The 21,473-nt window shown below is 39.1% G+C and overlaps 1 long non-coding RNA gene across 2 annotated transcripts in view; it reads left to right on the plus strand.

Annotated features, from left to right (window-relative positions):
• LOC141584827 (uncharacterized) overlaps positions 1–21,473 on the plus strand; it is a 43,973-nt gene that overhangs the window by 16,902 nt on the left and 5,598 nt on the right. The window lies entirely within an intron of this gene.

Here is a 21,473-nt window from a genome sequence, read left to right on the forward strand (position 1 = left end):
TGAGAGTCACCAAGGATTGAGACCTGCTGTTGAGCCACAATCAGAAGAGAAACTGGAGTTGAGGAAGAGCCAGGCCTGGCCACACAGAGAAGTGAAAAACCTCCATTTAGTGGTCAGCAGCACAGTCCAAAGTTAGGCATCAGAGAAGTTTTCCACTTTGGTCACTATCATTTCTTAAGAATCTTTCCAGGCACTCTCAGAACTAAAGGGCTAGAGGTCCAGGGCCCTTGCTCTCAGTGTCTGATCAGCTGCTGTCTTCGGCCTTGAAATCTGCCCCATGGTTTTTTCCATCCTTGCTAGCAGCACAAACCCACTGGTTTAGTCTAACATTGATAAAATTATAGATTTGGAGGGATGCTTTAAAACAAAAGTCCTAGCTAATTTGCTAATTTTGTGGCTACAAGAATAAAGAATTTACTGTGGGTGTGGTGGGAGAGTTATTTGGGTCCATTTTTCTTCTGTTCTTTCCCCATTTCCAAGTGTATATGGGCAATCCTGAGCTCATTGCCTCAGGGAGGGGATGCAATTAGTCCGAAGATATAAATAGCCAATCACCACTTTTTGTCTCTGTGTTTTAAAAAGGGGAACTTAGCATTTTGGGGATGATGTTAAGATCAAATGTGTGGGAGGAACAGAGGTCAAAGAGCATTGATTTCCTCTACCCGCTGCCTAAAATAGGATTCTCTGAGGTCTGAGGCAGAAAGAGTCAAGAGGAGATAATGATGAGAACAGACAGAATGAGGGCTCCAAGAGCCAGGTTTCCTTCTTTCTGGGCTGTTCCTGGGAGGAGGTAGCAATACCCCGAAGAGGAGATGGCTTGGTGCAGAGTCTAGGTACACCAGCCCATTGCCTCTTAAAGATTTCTAGCCCTCAGAGATATAGCAGAACATCTGTGTGAGCCTCCAGTTCTCACATGCTGCAAGCCAAATGCTGTCTCACGACAACTCAATGAGAACAGGTGACTCAAGGACCCGTACTGCTCAAGGCACTAAGCAAATCCCAACAGGGTCTTTGTCTGAGTCCCACAGAAGAAGAGAGAAACCAACAATAACCTGAGATTGTTAACCTTAGCCTGCTAGTACAAAGATAAAACATCAAATTAAGTTAGAGGAAATGTTATTTTTCTACATCAATGCAGTCTATGGACTGAGATTTGTAGATCTACTATATACATAAACACATTTAAAACTACTTAACACATAAAATGTTACTTATAATATTTGCAATATGATACTATCAGTGAGTTGAAAGTCAACTACAAAATCTGAATGTCAATTGACCTCCACATGGTTATCTTATGTCCAGATGAAAAAACGTTAGTTCAATTCATTGCCTTTTTAAAATCCATTCTTAAAGAGAAAATATTAATTAAAAATTCATTGTCACTTTAGGCAAAAGAGAAAAGAAGAAGGTAGAGTAAGTGTCTAGCTTCATTCCACAGGAATTGGTCCTTGTCTCTGCTTCATTCAGCATTGTGATGATTCCTTGGCAAAGTGTAGAATGTATATGCACTCCTACTAAATGTTTTCCTCTGCTAGATTTGACTATTCATTCCAACCATGCTCCTTTATTTTTTTTAAGAGATGGAGTCTTGCTCAGTTGTCCAGCCTGGCACAATCATAGCTTACTGTAACGTTGAACTCCTGAGCACGAGTGATTCTCCCACTTCAGCCTCCCGAAGTGCTGAGATGTGAACCACCATGCACAGCCCAATTATGCTACTTATGAGTATTAATTAAGACAACCGAGATTTTGGCTGCCCACCCAACATCACACTATGTTAAATTTCAGCACCATATGAAAGTACTTCTTTAATAACTTCTTTACTATTTTCCTTTTTCTTCCGCTTTACTATTTCTGCAAACCTCCTAATATAGACCATTAAGTCTATCTCCCTTTTCCTCTCCTACACGCCGGTAGCTCACCATGAGCTGCTGGAGAAAAATCCCACATCAGAGCAGATTGGTGTCACAACTGAAGCAAGGCTTCCAAATGCAGCTGGCCATCAGCATTTTGCAGGAATGTCTCTCCTCCCTTGGCATGTAGCACCATTCTCTCCTGATTCTCCTCCTGCCTCCCTGCTCTCTGTTTCTCAGTCTTCTTTATAAGCTCTTTTTCTTTTTTTCTTTGATATTGATGCTCCCTGCATTTTGGCTGGGGCTCTCATTCAACATGCCCCTCGTGGGAAATAGGCACTGTAATAACTTTGACAATTATGCAAGCTAATGATTCCCAGATCCTTTTCTGCAGCCCAGGGCCTTCTGAGCTCCCTGTCTATAAGTTAATAGACATCTCTAGCTACATCATTAACACATTTTAAACACAAGTCATAAAATTAACTCGTTTTCTCTTGTCTCATCCAATAACTCCTGTAGTTCCAATTTTGATAAAGACCACCAAATTTTTTTTTTTTTTTGTATATTTGGTTTGATCTCTGTTCCATTCTTCCTAGAATGTTTGATTCTATTCCATATTCATTAGCAGGTGATCATATTGGCTAATTCTCCAATAAACAATGAAATAGACCATGTGCCTGCACCTAACTAGTATTCAACAATGTTGCTGACTAAGTTATCATTTCCATGATCCACTAGCTTAATAATCTTATCAAAAAAGACAATATGCATACTGATAAAACTTACATTTAAGAACCGATGACACCATTTTATAATCATTCTTTTCATTTCCTAAATGCTGATGATCAATCCATTTACTATTTCACTTGGGATACACAACAAGTCCGTTGGTTTATAATTCATAAAGTTATGAGAAGGAGTAGACACTTTCTCTTCTTTCTTTTGGAAATCAGAATTAAAATGGGTCTCTGTGGTTGTATGGGCACGTGGTCATGCTCTGTAATTCCTCATCGATTGTCATTTACGGTTCCACAACCTTACCTGCCCTTTCTCCCAGGAACCTATGACCTGGTTTATACAAACATGGTTAATATGAACTCATTTGGATAGCTCTTTCTGATTCTTAGAGAAATTTAAGAATTTAGATTCCTCTAATATTTAGTCCTCCTTTCTGACTGAAAATACTTCTCTTTGATCAAGAAGAAAAAAATTCAAACACCAATTCAATAGTTCTGGGATTTTTTTCTTCTATTGTCTATTAACATTAGACAATTTTCTGTAAGTAATCAATATTCTTTCCTTATTTTTCTAACTCTAAAAATGACTTTGAGACTCCACTTTTGTTGCCCTTTGTGCTTTTTGCGAACCTCTACTCATTCTGGATGTTAGCTTTCCTGACTCAGCTTTTCCAGTTTCCCAATTCAGCTTTTCCGGTTTCCTGACTGCATTTCTGCTTAGTTTCTTTCCTCTCCTTCCAGCTCACAGTTGTATTATTCTAAAATTGGTATTAAAATGCCAATAAATACATTGACAAATAATAGTTATTGGACATTGACTATGTGCTAGACACACCACATTCAATTACTTAATTTCAGCATAACCCAGTAGAATAGTTATTGCTAAGATTCCTATATTACAGATGAGGAAACGAGTCTCAATGAGATTCAAAAGTTTCCCAGTGTCACACAGTAGTTGGGACTACAGGTGTGTGCCACTATGCCTGGCTAACTTTTTTTTTTTCTTTCTTTTTGTATTTTCAGTAGAGACAGGGTTTTACTGTGTTAGCCAGGATGGTCTCGATCTCCTGACCTTGTGATTAACTCACCTCAGCCTCCCAACGTGCTGGGATTACAGGCGTGAGCCACCATGCCCTGCCAAACTAACATATTTTATGAAACTTTTTTTGATTTTAATAATGGGGTATGTATGTGTGTGTGTATAGGATATGCTGAAGACTTTCAAATCAAATAAATCCAATTCTATGTTTTAATCAGCCTGTGAAAAGCCTCTATCCAATGTTTTATGATTTTGAGTTTAATCATAGATGTCTGAGAACCTGCCAATATGAGGATATTGCCCACGGATCAAGCAAAGATCTTGGGGCAAAGTGTTTCAGGAAAAGGAGCGTTATGCATGAAGGCCCCAATACGGAAAGGCTGGCATTTTTGAGAATGGAAGTAAGATCACTGTGAAGAACTGCCAAGTATCAGGTTGCAGAAGTACAGAGAGCCCAGATTGTGGAGGGCCTTGTTGACTTCAGTAAGGACTGGGGGCTTTATTGTAAGGACAATGAGAAACCACTGACAGATTTCAAAACAGCCATTATTCCCTAAAAATTTAATTGTTAAAAGATGAGTTTGGTTGTATTATGGAAACTCAATGGGAAGGAATAGATATAAAGCAGATAAGTTAGAAAGTTATTCCAGGAGTCCTGTTGGGATGTGGTACTGTGTTAGTACTAATAAATATAAAGATAATTTCACAGATTTAATAAGTACATGGGAAGTCAAATTGATATAGTATTGTAGTTACTGATCAGACTTCAATAAACCAAAGGCCATGATGCCAAGCGCCATCCCTAGAACCAGCCTATAGCATTTATGCCCTAGCCTGAGCTGACTACAAAGCTGATGCTCTATCAAAAACCCGTCTTCCTCCAGCTCCCTCAACCCATGCCTGAACCAAGCTCCAGATTCACAGGCCTTGTGCTCTACATTTGCATATGTGTATACACGCCTAAAGCAACTGCAACCTATAACTTCAGTCCTATGTGAAATTGTGCTGAGTTCCAAAACAATCAACTTCCGGAAAATGAGCTCTTTAAAATTTAAATGGCCCAGAGCAGTGGCTCACACAGAATCCTAGAACTTTGGGAGGCTGAGGCAGGTGGATCACAGGTCAGGAGTTCAACACCAGCCTGGACAACATGGCAAAACCCCATCTCTACTAAAAATATTAATTAGCTGGGTGTGGTGGTGCACACATAATCTCAGCTATTCGGGAGCCTGAAGCAGGAGAATTGCTTGAACCCAGGAGATGGAGGTTCCAAGGATCAGAGATCATGCCACTGTACTCGAGCCTGAGTGACAGAGTGAAACTCTGTCTCAAAAAATAAGAAGAAGAAAATGTTAAATATTCCTTCACCTTTGTTTACTATGAGAGTATCAGATTTAGAGCCCCAACCTGTATTCTCAGTTTTAAATTCTGATAAAGTCTGAACCCCTAAGTCTCATTTCCCTTATGAGAGCAAGCCACATTAACACAATTTGGTCACACTGACCTGATAAAGGTCTTCTTGCCCATCAGTGAAAATCTGAGACATAGTGCTGCTGTCATACCTACACCAAAACACTGACCTCTCCGCTTAAGGTATATTTACAATTATACCTTACTTAAGCAGACATACAATTATACCTAAAGGGGACATCCTGGGTCCCCCAAGGAAAATGAAGTAAATTAACATCAAATATCTTTGTACTGCATTACGATCTTAGTAAAATGTAGTAGAAAAACTTTCACAATCTACTTATTTCCCTTAGGAATTGGAAAATTTAGAATTAGAAATACTTATCAAAAAAAAAAAAAAAAAAACTATAGCCTACCCAATTAAAAGGAAATGCTAGGTCAAAAATACAGGTAGCCCATATTCAACACAATGCCGAAATGAGCATCTTTTGGAGTACAATAATTGTTTGGAAATTCTTCATCAGCTAAGAACTATTTTTTCACCTGAGGGGTGACTATATGGAGGTTGGGTCAATACAATATTTATTCCATTCAGTAAACCAGTGAAAACGTGAACCAAAATTAAGAAAATGTAATTGCATGGTTCGGTATAATGACCCATGCTTTCCACCTATCCTCACACCCATTTTCCTTACTCTAGAGTCCTTTAAAAGGTAAGGGTCAGATACACACTGTGGATAAAAGGGAGACACCATGAGGTCCAGCAGGAAATAGACTTGGCAGATTTAGCACAGGAAACGTGGCCCTATCAATACATCTGAGGCACAGGGAAAAGCTTGGTTTCCTCTCCTAAGGCACTAGGACCCTAGGGAGAGAGAAATCCTAGGCACCCAAGAAATATGGACAGAAAGAAGACAGACAGACCTATCCTTTCACCCTAGATATTCTTCAGTGGTACTGCAGAGACAGTGTTTAGTGGAATGGAGGCCTGCCCAAGGCATCGTGATGATAACTAGCTAGCGAGAAGAAATACTGGGGCATGAGAAGGATGTCTCATTTTCATGGAAGAATTGAGGATTTCATACCTTCTTCATTTGTGAGCTGCCTTTTGATACAAGCCTAAATAAAACTATCCCTGGCTTCCAAAGTTAGGAGTGAAGTGGATGACAGAGGCAGCCTCCAATTATTCCAAGGTAAAACAAAAAAAAAGTAGGTAAGAATTCAATTACTCCCGTATTTCTCAGGATTATTAAAACAAACAGACTTCCTTGGGATTTAGAATTGATGCTGGGAAAGTTTTATATTAAATATAGAAACCACATAGTTATGAAGGAATCATCAGGCAAAACTTATCACTTCTCTGAATACTGTTTCTTATATAGAGTTTTCTTCATAAACACTTAGTGTATTGTAATCAGTAACCATAGCAGCATATGGATTTGAATATATGCTTTTAAATTCCATATAATTGGCAAAATGTGCAATTGAATTGTTGCTTGGTGTGATTTCTTTTTCTGCTCCACAGGGATAAGTGGGTGTCAAGTTGGACTACTCTATAAAACAGAAATGAAATATTTTTCCCACAAGGTCATGGGGAAGGAAACTGAGCAAATAAATTGACTTATATTTGAGAGATATGGGTCTAATATTTATCAAGCATCTCTATGACAGGCGCTTTACCTAGGCTAAATAATTTAATCCTCCTCAAACTATCTGAGGCATACTTATTACTTTAAAGATAAAGAATCAGGCTTAGGAATTTAAGCAGCTGACCAAAGGTCACAAAGCCAGTACACGGCAGAAGCAGGATGTGTTTGTTTATTTCACATGGGCATTTCAGATTCCAAATTTCTGTGCTTTCTCCTAGGATGTGCTAGTTATATCTGGGCCATGTTCCAAATGAGAGGACCAATAATTCATTTCCTTCCTCCTTTTACAGATGAGAAAACTGTACCACATAGTGGTTAGCTGTCTTCTCAGTCATGTCATTATTGTGCCACAAAACTCAAGCCCAGGACTTCTAAGCCCCTTTCCAGGACTCTTTCCATTATGAGATGACTGACATTTTAAGTCCAGTTTACCATTGTTTAAATAAGTCATTTATAACTTTTGTTGACCATTTACTATATAACTTAGGTGATACCTAGGATCATCCTGTCTCTTAAAAATCTAGACAAGACTATGTCCAGTCTCCAGCACACCTGATACTGAAAGTCCAGTTGCCTCTGCAAGATTTCCTTATATTTCTCCAGGACTTATGTTCTCCTGAGTGCCTCTTGCTTCACCTAATTTCTTGTTCTCCACTTTGGCTATCTTCCTCAGCTTTACACACAAACACAAAATATCATTTACACGGAAACTTTGGCTAGCAAGTTTTATAGAAAGTTTAGAGAAGTTAGGAAATTAAATATAGAGTTTGCACAGTTGACCCATAAACAATTAGATCTGAATAATAGTTATCCTAGTTCTATAGTCTCTCTGCTGATTTTTCACATTGCTCAGCCATTCTCTCTCCTATATGACCCCTGTCCCCCTCAGCAATTTTGTTTTAAATGCAAAATAATTCTATCTTCCATCTGTTCTGCCCCAAGACTTCTCAATCCTATGATGGGGATAGGATATTTCATTCCCAAATGCTCCATCAAAATGTGTTCTGGATTCCTGTAGCTTCAGGTGAAACTTTTACACTGTCCAAAGCCTTTGATGTCCTGCAAATGAAGAAGGAGGATGTCCTTAAATTCCTTGCAGCAGGAACCCACTTAGGTGGGACCAACCTTGATTTCCAAAGGAAAAATGATAGCATCTACATCATCAGTCTGAAGAGGATCTGGGAGAAGCTTCTGCTGGCAGCTCATCTATTGCTGCCATTGAAAACCCTGATGATGTCAGTGTCATGTCCTCCAGGAATCCTGGCCAGTGGGCTGTGCTCAAATTTGCTACTGCCACTGGAGCAAATCCTACTGCTGACTTCTTTATTCCTAGAATCTTCACTAACCCCATCCAGGCAGCCTTCCAGGAGCTGTGTGTTTTGGTGGTTACTGATCCCAGGGCTAACCACCAGCTTCTCACAGAGACATCTTACAGTAACTTGCCTGCCATTGCTCTGTGTTCCACAGATTCTCCTCTGTGATATGTGGGCATTTACAACCCATGCAACAAAAAGGGAGCTCACTCAGTGGGTCTGGTCCGGGAAGTTCTGCATACAAGTGGCACCATCTCCTATGAACATCTGTAAAGGTCATGCTTGATTTCTACTTCCATGGAGATCCTGGAGAGATTGACATGGAAGAACAGGCTGCTGCTGGAAAGGCTGTGACCGAGGAGGAATTTCAGAGTGAATGGACTGCCCTAGCTCCTGACTCCACTGCTACTCAACCAGAGGTTGCAGAATGGCCTAAAGGCATGCAGATGCCCCCTGCGGCCATTCAGCAGGTGTCTACCAAAGACCACCATGCTCAGCCTGCCATGGAAGAATGTTCTGCAGCTCCTCCTGCTCAGGCCACTGAGGGGGTCGGAACCACCCCCAAGTGATTTTAAGCTGTTCTTCTACAGGCTCTTAAGATGGAAATAAGGTTGATGGAAAATAAGCATTCTTTTTTTAATTTTTTTTAAAAAAAGGATATTTTCAAGACCATTCCTCCCCTAAGAAAATACTACTATGAACTATTTTAAAAAGAAATTTTTTCCCCTTTTTTTACCACCCACAAGCTGTACCACCTGGTCTGAGGAATACAGAAGGAGAAAATCTGTCCTAAAACAGTAGCTAACCTAATGAGAAAATAAATGCACTCTTGGGCTTCACCAACCTGTGAGTCTCTTGGGCCTCACCAGCCTGTCAAAACAATGAGGTCTACAGTTGAGGGAGGGGGAAGATATCTGAAGGCTGAAGAAGGGAGTTAATAGGATGACCATGGGTTTAAAAAATGGCCCACCTTAGATTCAAGGCAGCTATTTAGATTTCTGAACTTGAGCCACCAGGATTCAATGATATAGCTTCTAAATGTCTGGGTTGTTTTTGTTTTTGACGGAGTCTTGCTCTGTCACCAGGCTGGATTGCAGTGGCGCAATCTCAGCTCACTGCAACATCCACTTCCCGGGTTCAAGTGATTCTTCCGCCTCAGCCTCCTGAATAGCTGGTACTACAGGCATGTGCCACCACGCCTAGCTAATTTTTGTATTTTTAGTGGAGACAGGGTTTCACCATGTTGCCCAGGATAGTCTTGATCTCGTGACCTCATGATCCGCCCGCCTCAGCCTCCCAAAGTGCTGGAATTACAGGTGTGAGCCGCCACATCGGGCTTTTTTAAAAATTATTATTCTATTTTAGTTTTGCCAAAAAAAAAAAAACTACGTTATTTGGGATTTCCATTTCTGGAAGTAAATTGAAAGTATTAACATTCAGAAAGCAACTGACAATGGAAATGGGTTTTTGTTATAATGATGAGAAAAACTAGTAAAGTCTATGAAAAGGTCATTTTGTCAATCAATTTTTAAATGATGAAGCTACCAAGGATTCTCCATTCCTTGTTCACTATTTCAAAATCCAAAGAGCTCTCAAACTCTTGCATTTTTTTAATTCATAAAGTTCTGGCAAAGTCATCTGGTAGTAGAACCTGAACTGAACATGTATGAGGCTGCCTGTAATCTTTATTCATTCCACTTCACAGGATGAGTTCTGTGTTTACTGCAGAAACATGAAATGTTTGATCACAGGGTGTTCCTCCAACTACACTGAAGAAAATGTGTAAAATATGCAATGCAGAGTTTGCCCTTCAAAAGTCTTGAGTTCCAATCCATCTTGAGTTCCAATCCACATCTGGCTCCAAGGGTTTTGGAGAAAGGATTATGGATCCACACTGGCATCTGCTAGAGCTAAATGAGGGCAAAGGGAGGGGAAGCCAAGGAAAATGGGAGAAGCTCATGGTTCCAAGGGCTCTATTTTCAGAAGCACTAATTAGAACATGTGATCTGTCAAAGGGAGAAAACATCAGATATGGGACTGTCTTGTAGACATGTAGAGTCTTGTGGAAGTTATGACAAGTGAGAATATTTGGGAAACCCTGCTAAGTCCTCCAATCAAAGCCAGATTCGCCTACTGGGACCTGCTGCCCCGTCACTCACCATTCCCCTTAAAGTAAGGGATATGGCCAAAACTCTAAGATCACAGATATTCTTGGTGGAAGTTATCCAAGCCTCTCCTTTAATTTCAAAAAAAAAAAAAAAATCTGATCATTTTAGTTATTTAAAGTTCCCTCAGTGCTTATTTGATTTAGGAAAAACAAAAATTATTTTAAAAGAAAAAAGAGAGTAGAATAAATAAGGCCTTACTGAAATAGTTCTCTAACTTAGCTCACATCAAAATCACTTGGGAAGGTTTTTAAACAATTGATCCCTAAGCCTCCCCACCCCCTAACCCCTGTACCCACTGAATAAGAATTGGTTTCAAGGTGTAGTGAGTTCTCAACGTGCCACCGGTAATTTCGATGTGTAATGGGGTTGAGAACTACTGTTTAAATTTTTTTGTTTGTTTGTTTGTTTGGTTGGTTGGTTTTTTTTTTTTGAGACAGAGTTTCCCTCTTGTTACCCAGGCTGGAGTGCAATGGCGCGATCTCGGCTCACCGCAACCTCCGCCTCCTGGGTTCAAGCAATTCTCCTGCCTCAGCCTCCTGAGTAGCTGGGATTACAGGCACGCACCACCATGCCCAGCTACTTTTTTTGTGTGTTTTTAGTAGAGACGGGGTTTCACCATGTTGACCAGGATGGTCTCGATCTCTCGACCTCGTGATCCACCCGCCTCGGCCTCCCAAAGTGCTGGGATTACAGGCTTGAGCCACAGCGCCAGGCCCTAATTTTTTTTTTTTTTTTTTAGTTTTTAAAGACGAAGAAAGAAAGAGACCTTTTCCCTATTGCTATATAAGAAAGTTCCTAGGATCCAGAAAAGCCCAAACAGGGTTAGTAAGCACACTTTGCCATTGTCTTAATCACATGTTCTAACCACACAAAGAAAGTTTCACTTCTATAAAAACTATCAGTTTCTCTTTCATACTTATCATTTGCAATCATAGATGTGTTAAGCAATTTTCAGTCAATGATTTCATCCTCATTCCTGAGGTTGTGGAGATGCCCTACATTTAGGTGCTATCAAGGATTGAGGAAATATCTGCTACATGTCAAAAGAAAAATCAACTTCCCAGAAATTCCCTGGTGTGTTGAATGGAATTTAGTAAAATGTCTTGAATAGGAAGTCAACTTCTTTTCTTCCTTCTGCTGGAATATCTACAAAATAAATTTCATATTCCTTGTATGTATGACCAAGCAATTTGGTTCTCTCTTCTTTCTTCCAAACCACCTCAATATGAGAAAAATGTGGTCAGCTAATTTCCTTTTTATCTTTAAAATATGGCTCCATGAATGATTTCTCTTTGACTTTATCATGTTTATCTCTGTGAGTTTTTGGTTTCTTGATGGTAGCTGAAGATTCCTCCTCTTCATCTGCTAGTTGAGGAATATTCTTCATGTGTTATCCTATTGAACATATCTTGCAAACTATCATTTATTTTCCTTTCTCCATTGGGACTTTTTCTTCCTTCTCCTCCTTTAGGTCTTCTCAGAGAGGCTGCCTTGATCCCTGGGTTAAAGAAGGTTCCCTGTTATTGTTTCTGAGAACACCATGCTTTTCTTTCATAGCATTCATCAGAATTTAATTAAATGCTTATTGCAGTGCTTATTTATTTAACGTCTATTTTCCTACTAGATAAGAGGATATTTAAGGTCAGGAACCCAGTCTATTTTTTATTGTTGCTTAGTTTGGTTTTTTTTTTTTTTTTTTTTTTTTTTTGCTTGTTTGTTTATAGTTTTTGGTGGGTTTTCTCGGGAAGGAGGGGAAGGCTTTTGCTTTTTTTAAATTATTGTGCACCCAGTCAGTGCCTAACACTGACACATAATGGATGATAAACAAATATTCATTGAATCCATGTATTAAATATCCCAGAAACTCTAGGCTGGGGTCACTGGATTTATTCATCAGAAAGTCACAGGAGACTTTATGAAAAATTGTCATTAAAAAGCAAAAATGGATGGAAAGCAGAAGGCAGCAGACTGAAGAAGGGCTGGGAACCCAGGGAAAGGAGGCATAACACACTTGCCTTTGTATAGCAGGACTTGGAATCATCATGGTCAACACAAATGTGTCCAAAACACAAGACTCTAATCAATGACTCATGCCAATCATGAGCATTTATTTCTGAGTTGCATGTACAGTACTGATATAATTGTGATTCAGAATAAACACCTTGATTGTGCTATCTTTGCTATGGTATGTGCTTAATTGCAGCTTGTGTTGTGGCCTTTATTTAAATGTCAGTAAAACTCTCTCCCACAGATGTTAAATTTTATAATTCATCATTCATGAAGTCTTCTTTAATCAACTTTTCCTTAAGTGTTTCAAATTCTTGTAAGGCCCATTCATTTCTCTTGTAATGATCTAAGAATTAGTTCTAGGTAGCAAAATGACTATGTTCTTTTAAAGCACATTTTTCCTATGAGTTTGAAAACATTTCTCTACATTAATCTGAGTTATTATGCAGTGGGGCCCAAGCCACAGTAAACACAGTGTAATGAGAGCATTTGTCAACCCTAATGGCAAGAGATGTCAAGCATTCTCAAGTCATTTGCATTTTTATGAATAAATTTATACATACATTCAGTGAGTCGGTCAATTAACACTTGTGAAAGCAACAACTATAAGTCACACCTGGTAACAAAATGGCGTATACAGCACTATGCCCACCTCATGGAGTTTATAGAGACAGAGACAGACATGAAAGCAATAGGACCAACAAAGAGTTACAGCAGCTATGATGGAGGCAAAAATAATTGATTTTTCTAAATGTTGGAGGCTGGGTGTGTGGCTCACACCTGTAATCCTACTTTGGGATGCTGAGGTGGGCGGATCTCTTGAGCCCAGAAGTCCAAGACCAGCCTGGGCAACATGGCCAAACCCCATCTCCACAAAAAATTTAAAAAATAGCTGAGCTTGTTAGTGTGTAGTCCCACCTACTCAGGAGACTGAGGTGGGAGGATCATCTGAGCCTGCGGAGGTCAAGGCTGCAGTGAGCTCTGATCAAACCACTGCATCCCAGCCTTGGCAACAACGAGAGACCCTATTTAAAAAAAAAAAAAAAAAGTTGGAGTTTGGGGAATATGGGAGTCAGACTGGCTTTTTGACTCAAGCTGTGTCTTAAAAACTGAGTACACATGTGGGGTTAAAGTGGAGGAGTAACCGGGAGAAAGGGTGGTCCAGGTATGATGAAGAAATGGATCAAAGGCTCAGAGGATGAAACAGCATGACCTTGGACATGCTAATGGTTACATGCCTGCAAGTTGCTGGGCATGGAGGGGAGCTCAGGGAGAAATAAGATAGGAGAGGGAAGCAGTGGCCAGGTCATGGAGGGTCTTGTGTGCCATACAGAGCGATTTGGATTATATTCTCCTGGCAATGTGAAGCCTCTAGAGAATTTCAAGTAGGAAGCGACTTGGGACTTGGTGAGATGTATTATATGATTTAGAGAGTTCACTCTGGCAGTTGTGTAGAGATTGAATGAGACAGTTTGGGAAGACCTTTTATTCATTCATTTAAACACACTTAAGTGCCTTTAAAATATTAGATACTGTCTTAAGCTCTAGGGATACAGTAATGAACCAAAGAGACAAGATCTCTGCTCTCATGGAGCATTCTAGCAGGGGCAGATATATAATAACAAGACAAGTGAATACATAAACAAAAAAATAGAAGATGCTATTAATATCTGTAAAAAAAAAAAAATTCAAATTGGTTAGTATAAAACAAAGAGTCCAGTGGTGACTTAAAATTGTGTGACTAGGAAACACCTCTCTGAGCACAATCTGAGTGACAAGAAACTCATTCTTTTACAGGATTGGGAGGAGGGAATTCTAGGCAAAGGAACAGCTGAGAGAGAAAGAGCTTGGCCAGCTCAAAAAATGGAAAGAAGACCAACATGGCCAGCAAGAAGAGAGCCAGGAGCAGATAGGCAATGAGATCTGATAAGTAGACCAAGACTAAAATTCAAAGGCCACAAGGCTTAGGGCAATGTGTTTGGATTTGTTGTAAGGGCTGCAGGAAATCACCGTATAATTTTAGGTGGGTAAATGATATGGGTAGGTGTATATTTTTAAATGATGACTGACTGCTTTGTAGAAGGTATACAAGAATAGAAGTAGAAAGGAGTCAGGAAACTATTGAAGTGCTCCTCAGGGGAGAGATCAAGACAGATCAGGGAGATGGTGGTAGAGATGGAGAGAAGCAGATGGAATTGGGATACGTTTAGAGTTAAAAAATATCTTGCTGGTGGATTAGATATAGTAGTACTTTTCCTTTTAAATTTGAAAATTTCTATCTAAGAGTTCCTTTCATTTTTTTATAATGTCAAAAAAAAGCACTCATCATATACAAAAAGCACCAAAATATCTACCATGAAATATCATGGCACAACAGCACACTTTTTTGCCCATCTGATTATTAATGCCAGTGAGAACAGGAGCACAACAGATGCACCTCAACCTTGCCTGGCATTTTGCTTATCACAGTACACACATGCAGGAATATTGTATTTGCTTGTCAAATTTTATGTGTATTGTTACATGCAGACTTGAATTTTAAAATGAGCAATGTAGGGCAGCACCATTTTTAATCAAAGAAGTTTTATACTTTTTCTTTTATTCATAAATATTTCAGTATGTATTTCTTACAGCTGGGAACTCATTTTTAAAAAACATAACAATATTATTATTGTATCTAAAAATGTTAATAATTCCTTAATATCATCAAATGTCTATTCAGCATTTAAATTTCCCCAATTTACTTTTTCATTGTTTAAATAAGGATCCCAGTTAATGCCATATTTGCAATTTTTTGATGTATACTACAGATATATACCTACAGACTGAAGTGTCGTTCAATCTGTAGGTTACTGTTCTCTTTCTTTTTTTTTTCCTCCAGCCTCTTTTTTATTGAAATTGAACAATGAGCCAGGAATTATGCAAGGTCCTTGTATTCATTTGATAGAGTTGCCATAAAAAAATCACAGACTGGGTGGCTTAAACAGAAATATATTTACTTTTTGAGTTTATTTACCACTAAAGTGAAAACTAAATCTCTTACTGAAAGACTAATTATATTATCTCCTAAACTGCAAGCTACTTTCAGGCAGAAATTGATAACCAAGTCACATGGTTTATTAATTACATAGTGTATTCCTCCGTTCAAGAAATATTTATTGGGTATCTCTATGTGGCAGACACTGTACTGAGCACTGCAGAGAAGGTAAAAAAGCATGAAGTCTCCCTCCACAAGACACCATCTGGAGGAGCAAACTGACATGTTAATATGCAACAACGGTACATAAGCAAACACATAGCAAGCTCAGGGAAGAAGGTATGACTGCATCCTCTCTTCCCTCAAATGTCCCATGGTTAAGTCCAGGGCACCTCCAGCTGTCATTGACATGATGTACAAAAATTTAGCCTGGTTTGAATTTAGAAGCTACTAAATTAAAAATTAGATTCATAAGGAGACTGAGTAATCAGAATAACAGTAGATAAGACCCAGTGGGAGATGATTTTTCAGAATCTAATATTCTTTCATTCATTAAGCCTCAGACAATTAAACTGTGGGACTGATTGTGCCATCTTTGGAATATTTTATGCCCACTGGGAATCTATCTTTGAATGATATTACAGATATTACTGAAAAAATATGCTTGTTTTGGAAAAAAATTAAAGGAATAAGAGAATTAAACCTTATAATTACTACTGTTTAGAAGTTTTTACTTTTTAATTTCTTCAAGTTAAAAGCTACCTGGCATTGTCCTGATCTCTCAGCAAAATAGCTAGAGGATTAAACAATATTTTAAGATATAATATTTAGTTATAGTATATCAATAAGTATAATGACAAAAAATTTTAAATGAATAAGTAAAACATCAAGAGTATTTATATACAACTGACTATCATGAAGAATAGGGAACTGCTTTCCAGAGGCTCCAGAGTGTGCTTTAAATGAAGTTAGTGATTTATGGTCTCTCCTAATGAAATGCCATGGGTACATCGGGGCAACATAAATGTGTACACAGGTGGGCAATGCTGCTGATGTCCCATGAGAAACAGAACTAGACATTTTTTAGGTCCTAAAATTTAGTGATTGCCCCCTCCTAGGCCACCTCTTCCTGGCTGGAGCCCGGTAAACGGCATTCTCAGAGGACGTTCTGTGGAGTCACAATGTGAAATGGATCTGCATGGATAAGAATGTCAGACTAAGAGTTAAGGTTTCTCTCCACAGTGGCGCATAAAGACATATTACTCGCATAAAAATTTTGCAATGACTACCAACTATGTTTGAAGGCGGAAGACAAGCAAACAAGTAGTAAATTAGTCAGTATCTGTGGTTTAGAGCTTATGGTTTAATTCATATTTGTAATTAAACAGCCCAGAAATTGTGCCAGGAATGTTCTCCCCTCTCTCCTATCATTTTTCCCATCTATTGGTTGGGTCATCTCCAGTGATATATAAACACAACTTGATCTTTATCACCTTATAAACATGACCTCTCTGGATTCTACTTCCCTTTTCAGCTATGCCCATATCTCTGTTCTCCTTTGCACAAAACTTCTCAAAAGATTTGACTATTCACTGCCTCCAATTTCCCCGTCCAATTTTCTGTTATCACACTCTAATTAGGTTTTTGCCACTACCCCTCCCCAAACCTGCCCTCCCAAGTCACAGATGATCTCCACATTGCTGTACTCAATAATAAGGGCTCAGTCCTCACCCCACTTAACATAACTGCAGCATTTGATACAGTCAATCACATCCAGCTTCTTGGAAATACATTCTTCACGAGGAGTTCCTGACCACACAATGCTGTTCACTTTGCTAGTTTAGCTTCTTCTTCAAGCTCAGGGGTTGGTCCTTGGGCCTCTTCTTTGTCTACACATTCTCTCTGGGAATCTGATGGCTTTGAATACGTTGCCAACTGCCAGATTTACACCTTCAGAAATCTTGACTCATTATTCAACCATCTATTCAACAATTCTATTTTGATGTCTAGAAGATATCTCAAAATTAATACGCCCATCACTGAGCTCCTGATCTTGCCACCCTCAAGCTTGGATTACCCAACTTTTTCCATCTCAGTACATAGCATCCATCATTCCACTTGCTCAAGTCAAAAATCACATAATTACTATCTACTGTCCTCAAAGTTGGAGATTTTTTTCTTTTCCCAAGTGTGCAGGGACCCTAGTAAAATGTCATAAATCCCTTTGAGGAAGGACCCGACACCACGAGGACCATAAATCTTCCTCCTAGTCTTCCCCAAAGGAATGTGACCAGTTACCAAGGCAACTGTGCACCATGGAAATGGAAATATCCAAACTTATCTGGGGTTACTAAGACTGGCTCTAAATTGGTGTTCATTTCTGAGAACCCAAAACACCACTGTGGTCTACCAGACCCAAGGGGAACTTATGGAAGTCAGGAAATCAATAGAATTTTGACCTAAGTCTCACAGTGGGCCCAGTGGGTCCAGAAACCTACACTGTAATTAGTTCTACAGTGCCTTAACTTTTAGTTGGAGCTGACATTCTCAGCAACTGGCAGAATCCCCACATGAAGGGCAATATAATATGATGGTTAAGATCATGAACTCTGGAGCTAGCCTACCTGGATTCAAATCCTAGATATGATACCAGCTGTGTGATCTTGGCAAAACTACTTCTCTTTTCTGTGCTTCAATTTCCTTATCTTAAAAATAAGATAGTAATATCCCTTAAAGGTGGTACAAGATTAAATAAGTCAACATTTTTCAAATGTTTAGAACAATACCTTCACATAGTAAATGCTACATATATGTTAAATAAATAAAATCCTTAATCTCTTTCTTTATCCTGACTGTCCCCTCCAATCAGTCAGGAAATCCCTTTGACTTTACCTTCAAACATGTCTAAAATCTGACACCTTTACATAAGTTCAACCACTACCATCATAGAGTGAGCTGCTGCTACCTCTTGCCTGGATTACGGCAGTAGTCTCTTATCTGATCAGGCCCTCTATCCCTTTCCAACCTGATCTCTTACTACTCTCCTCCATATTTACTCCACTCCAGCCACACTGGCTGCCGCTTGCTTTTCAAATACTCTAGGCTTGCCCTCTCCTTAATGGCTTTGCGCTGGCTGTCCCTTTTACTATTTTCTTGCCTTTGATATCCTTATGGCTCAATCCTCCTAAATATTTTGAACAAATGCCACCTTCCTAATACAGCCAATCTGACTACCCCATTTAAACTGCAATTGTGCCCATATGTGCTCCTAATACTTTATCCTGCTCTATTTTAATAGCACTTGTAACTTTCTATAAAGTGTAAAATTTACTATGCTTATCAGATCTCAACAAGAATCATGAAAAAGTCCCAAAGGATTAAAGATCCGCTAGCTGGAAGGGACTTGGATGCCTGTGTCACTGCTTGGAGCAGAGCTGTCTAGGGAAACCTCCTGACCAGCAACATACAGATTGGCCTTTCCATGAGCAACGAATGACCACTTGCCAGGAAGAACATCATCAGTTCAAAGGAGCACAGATTACTGCTTCCACCTGGCTTTGCCATCACTTACGTGTATTTTCAACTGGTGGGCTTATATCCCAAATGTGAATGAAGCCACGCATAGAAAAAAGAAACTGACAATAGCATCCATAGGACCTAGCAACCCGAGAGAGAAACAAACAAGCAGAATGCCCCAAACTGGCAGTTCTTATAAACTAGAACTTCTTATAAACTAAAGAAGAGAGATGACAACTGTAGTTTTTGAACGAGATAAAATAATAATAACAACAATAGCACTCAAAGAAATTCAGTCCCAATGTGAAAAAAAAGACTCTGAAATTCAAAGGGAGATTTTGTTTGCTCAACTTTACAGTTTACAAAGATGAATTGAAGGAGCTGTTAGTCTCTTTGGGGACTGAATTTGGGCCTGTAAGATCAAGGAAAAAGATAGCTCAATGCAGAGAGCAAAAACACAAAGAGATGGAAATATGAGAGAAATTATTGAAAAGGGATTGGAGGACAGATGCAGAGACCAAACCTATGAATAATAGGACTTCCAATGGAGGGAAAGGAACAGATGTAGGGATGCATTAATTAAGGGAATAATAGGAGAAATTTTCCCTGGTTTTAAGACAGATTAAATTCTGCAAGTGTAAAGTGCTTATCAAGTTCCAGGCAAAATTTATGGGGTGAAATTGTCTTTTTTAAAATACTTGGTTATATCTAGGTAGATATCCTAAATTCAAGCATTAAGAAATACATAGGCTATAAGGCATAAAAACTGTGTTACACAAAAAGGAGAGAACAAACATAAATTGGACAAACACAGGAAACAGAAGAATTACAGATGCAGAACACAGGGCTCTAGCTTCAAGTCCTGCCACCTGCTGAGAGAGCCGCAGCGCACCTGGCAGGGTGAAAGAAAGGTGTGCACAAATACAGAAGGATTTGAGGCTTATATCACCTACATATTCCATGTAAGGAAATACTTCAGGAAGGGCTCTAGCACAACAAAATATGAACCCCAACAGAGTCCCTGGTAGGGCATAAGGAGGTGAGGAACCAGCCGTGAGTTTCAGTCTCTATCTGTGTGTGTGTGTGTGTGTGTGTACGTATAATATTCCACTTAGGCATATGTACATTGAAATCTAAACTGAAAATGCTAGAGTGACTGGGAATTTGTAATATAAGTGCTGAGTAATGATTATACAAATAGAAGAAGGATTCTGCAGGAGAAAACCTAAAACATCTTAAAGTACTAAACTATTTCATGAAATCTTGGGAAGGGAAGAGGGAGTATGTAGAAAGGGAAGTACAGATTTTCTTAAGGTTTCATCTGAGATAAGCATAGGGAAATGAAAGCATTATAAAAGTGGAAGGGGGCAGTAAGAAAATAAAGCTATTTGAGAGAGAGAGAGACAGTTGGCATCTTGTTTTCATATTGGTTGGAGAGAAATCAGTTATCCAACAGGAATGAACAGAATGGAAAAGCATTCACTAGAAGAATGGGAATATGTGGTAGGATTTTTAAATTTAATAAGAAAAATAGAATTACAGTATGTTGATGAATCTATCAAAATTAAGGAAAGAAAAGGAAAAACAATATCGAATAAATAATATGCATAAGATGAAACAAACAGAATCAAATGTATTCATTATTAAATTAAATATGAATGAACTGAGTTCATCTTTCAAAGACAAACATTTTCAGACTGAACTTAATAAACCAGATATATTTGATTTCAAAGCACACTTAAAGTGACCTTTTTTGATGTTAAAAAATAAGGAATAGGTAAACGGATATCAGGAAAATTACATATTTTTTAGAAAGGAAAAGAAGAAGAAAAAAGGAAGGAAAGAAAGCAGGACTGCTACAATTATTAGCCAACACAGCATTTAAGATTAAAGCATTAATCAGGATGAAGGGGAAGGTTATAAAACATAAAGGCACCATTTATGAAAGGGATAAAGCAAAAACCACTAGAAATCTTTTTTAATTGACACAAACCTTGATTATATAATCGGTTATTTGAATAATCACTTTCATAATGTAACCTTTTTTTTTTTTCTTTTTTTGAGACAGAGTCTTGTTCTGTCACCCAGGTGGGATGGAGTGCAGTGGCACCATCTCCGCTCACTACAACCTCTGCCTCCTAGGTTCAAGCGATTCTCATGCCTCAGCCTCCCAAGTAACTGGGATTGTAGGCACACACCACCATGCCTGGATAATTTTTTTTTTTTTTTGAGAAGAGGTCTCTCTCTCCCGTTACACAGGCTGGAGTGCAGTGGTGCAATCTCAGCTTGCTGTAAACTCCACCTCCCAGGTTCAAGCGATTCTCCTTCCTCAGCCTCCTGAGTAGCTGGGATTACAGGTGTGTGCCACCATGCCCAACTAATTTTTGTATTTTTAGTAGACATGGTATTTCACCATGTTGACCAAGCTGGTCTCAAACTCCCGACCTTAGGTGATCCACCTACCTTGGCCTACCAAAGTGCTGGGATTACAGGCATGAGCCACCGCACCTGGCCCATAATGTAACTTCTGTATTTTTATTTATGCCTATTCTACTTGCTCTGGGATGGCTGGCCATGTTTATGTTTTGATATTCCAGTATTATTCTTAGGAGAAGGACACCTTTAAGTATTAAGTCTAGTTATAAAGATTCCAACCAGGTCTGCCTGTCTTAAAAATCAGTGATCTTTCTCATCACATCCTGATGCCTCTGTGGCCCGTGGACAGCCCAGCAACGAGATCACAGGGCCCATCACGGTAGAGAGTGGCACAGAGGACACCTGGGGACCTCCCCTAGGGAACG

This window comes from Saimiri boliviensis, chromosome 6, assembly GCF_048565385.1.
Source record: "Saimiri boliviensis isolate mSaiBol1 chromosome 6, mSaiBol1.pri, whole genome shotgun sequence".
NCBI classification, from domain to species: domain Eukaryota; kingdom Metazoa; phylum Chordata; class Mammalia; order Primates; family Cebidae; genus Saimiri; species Saimiri boliviensis.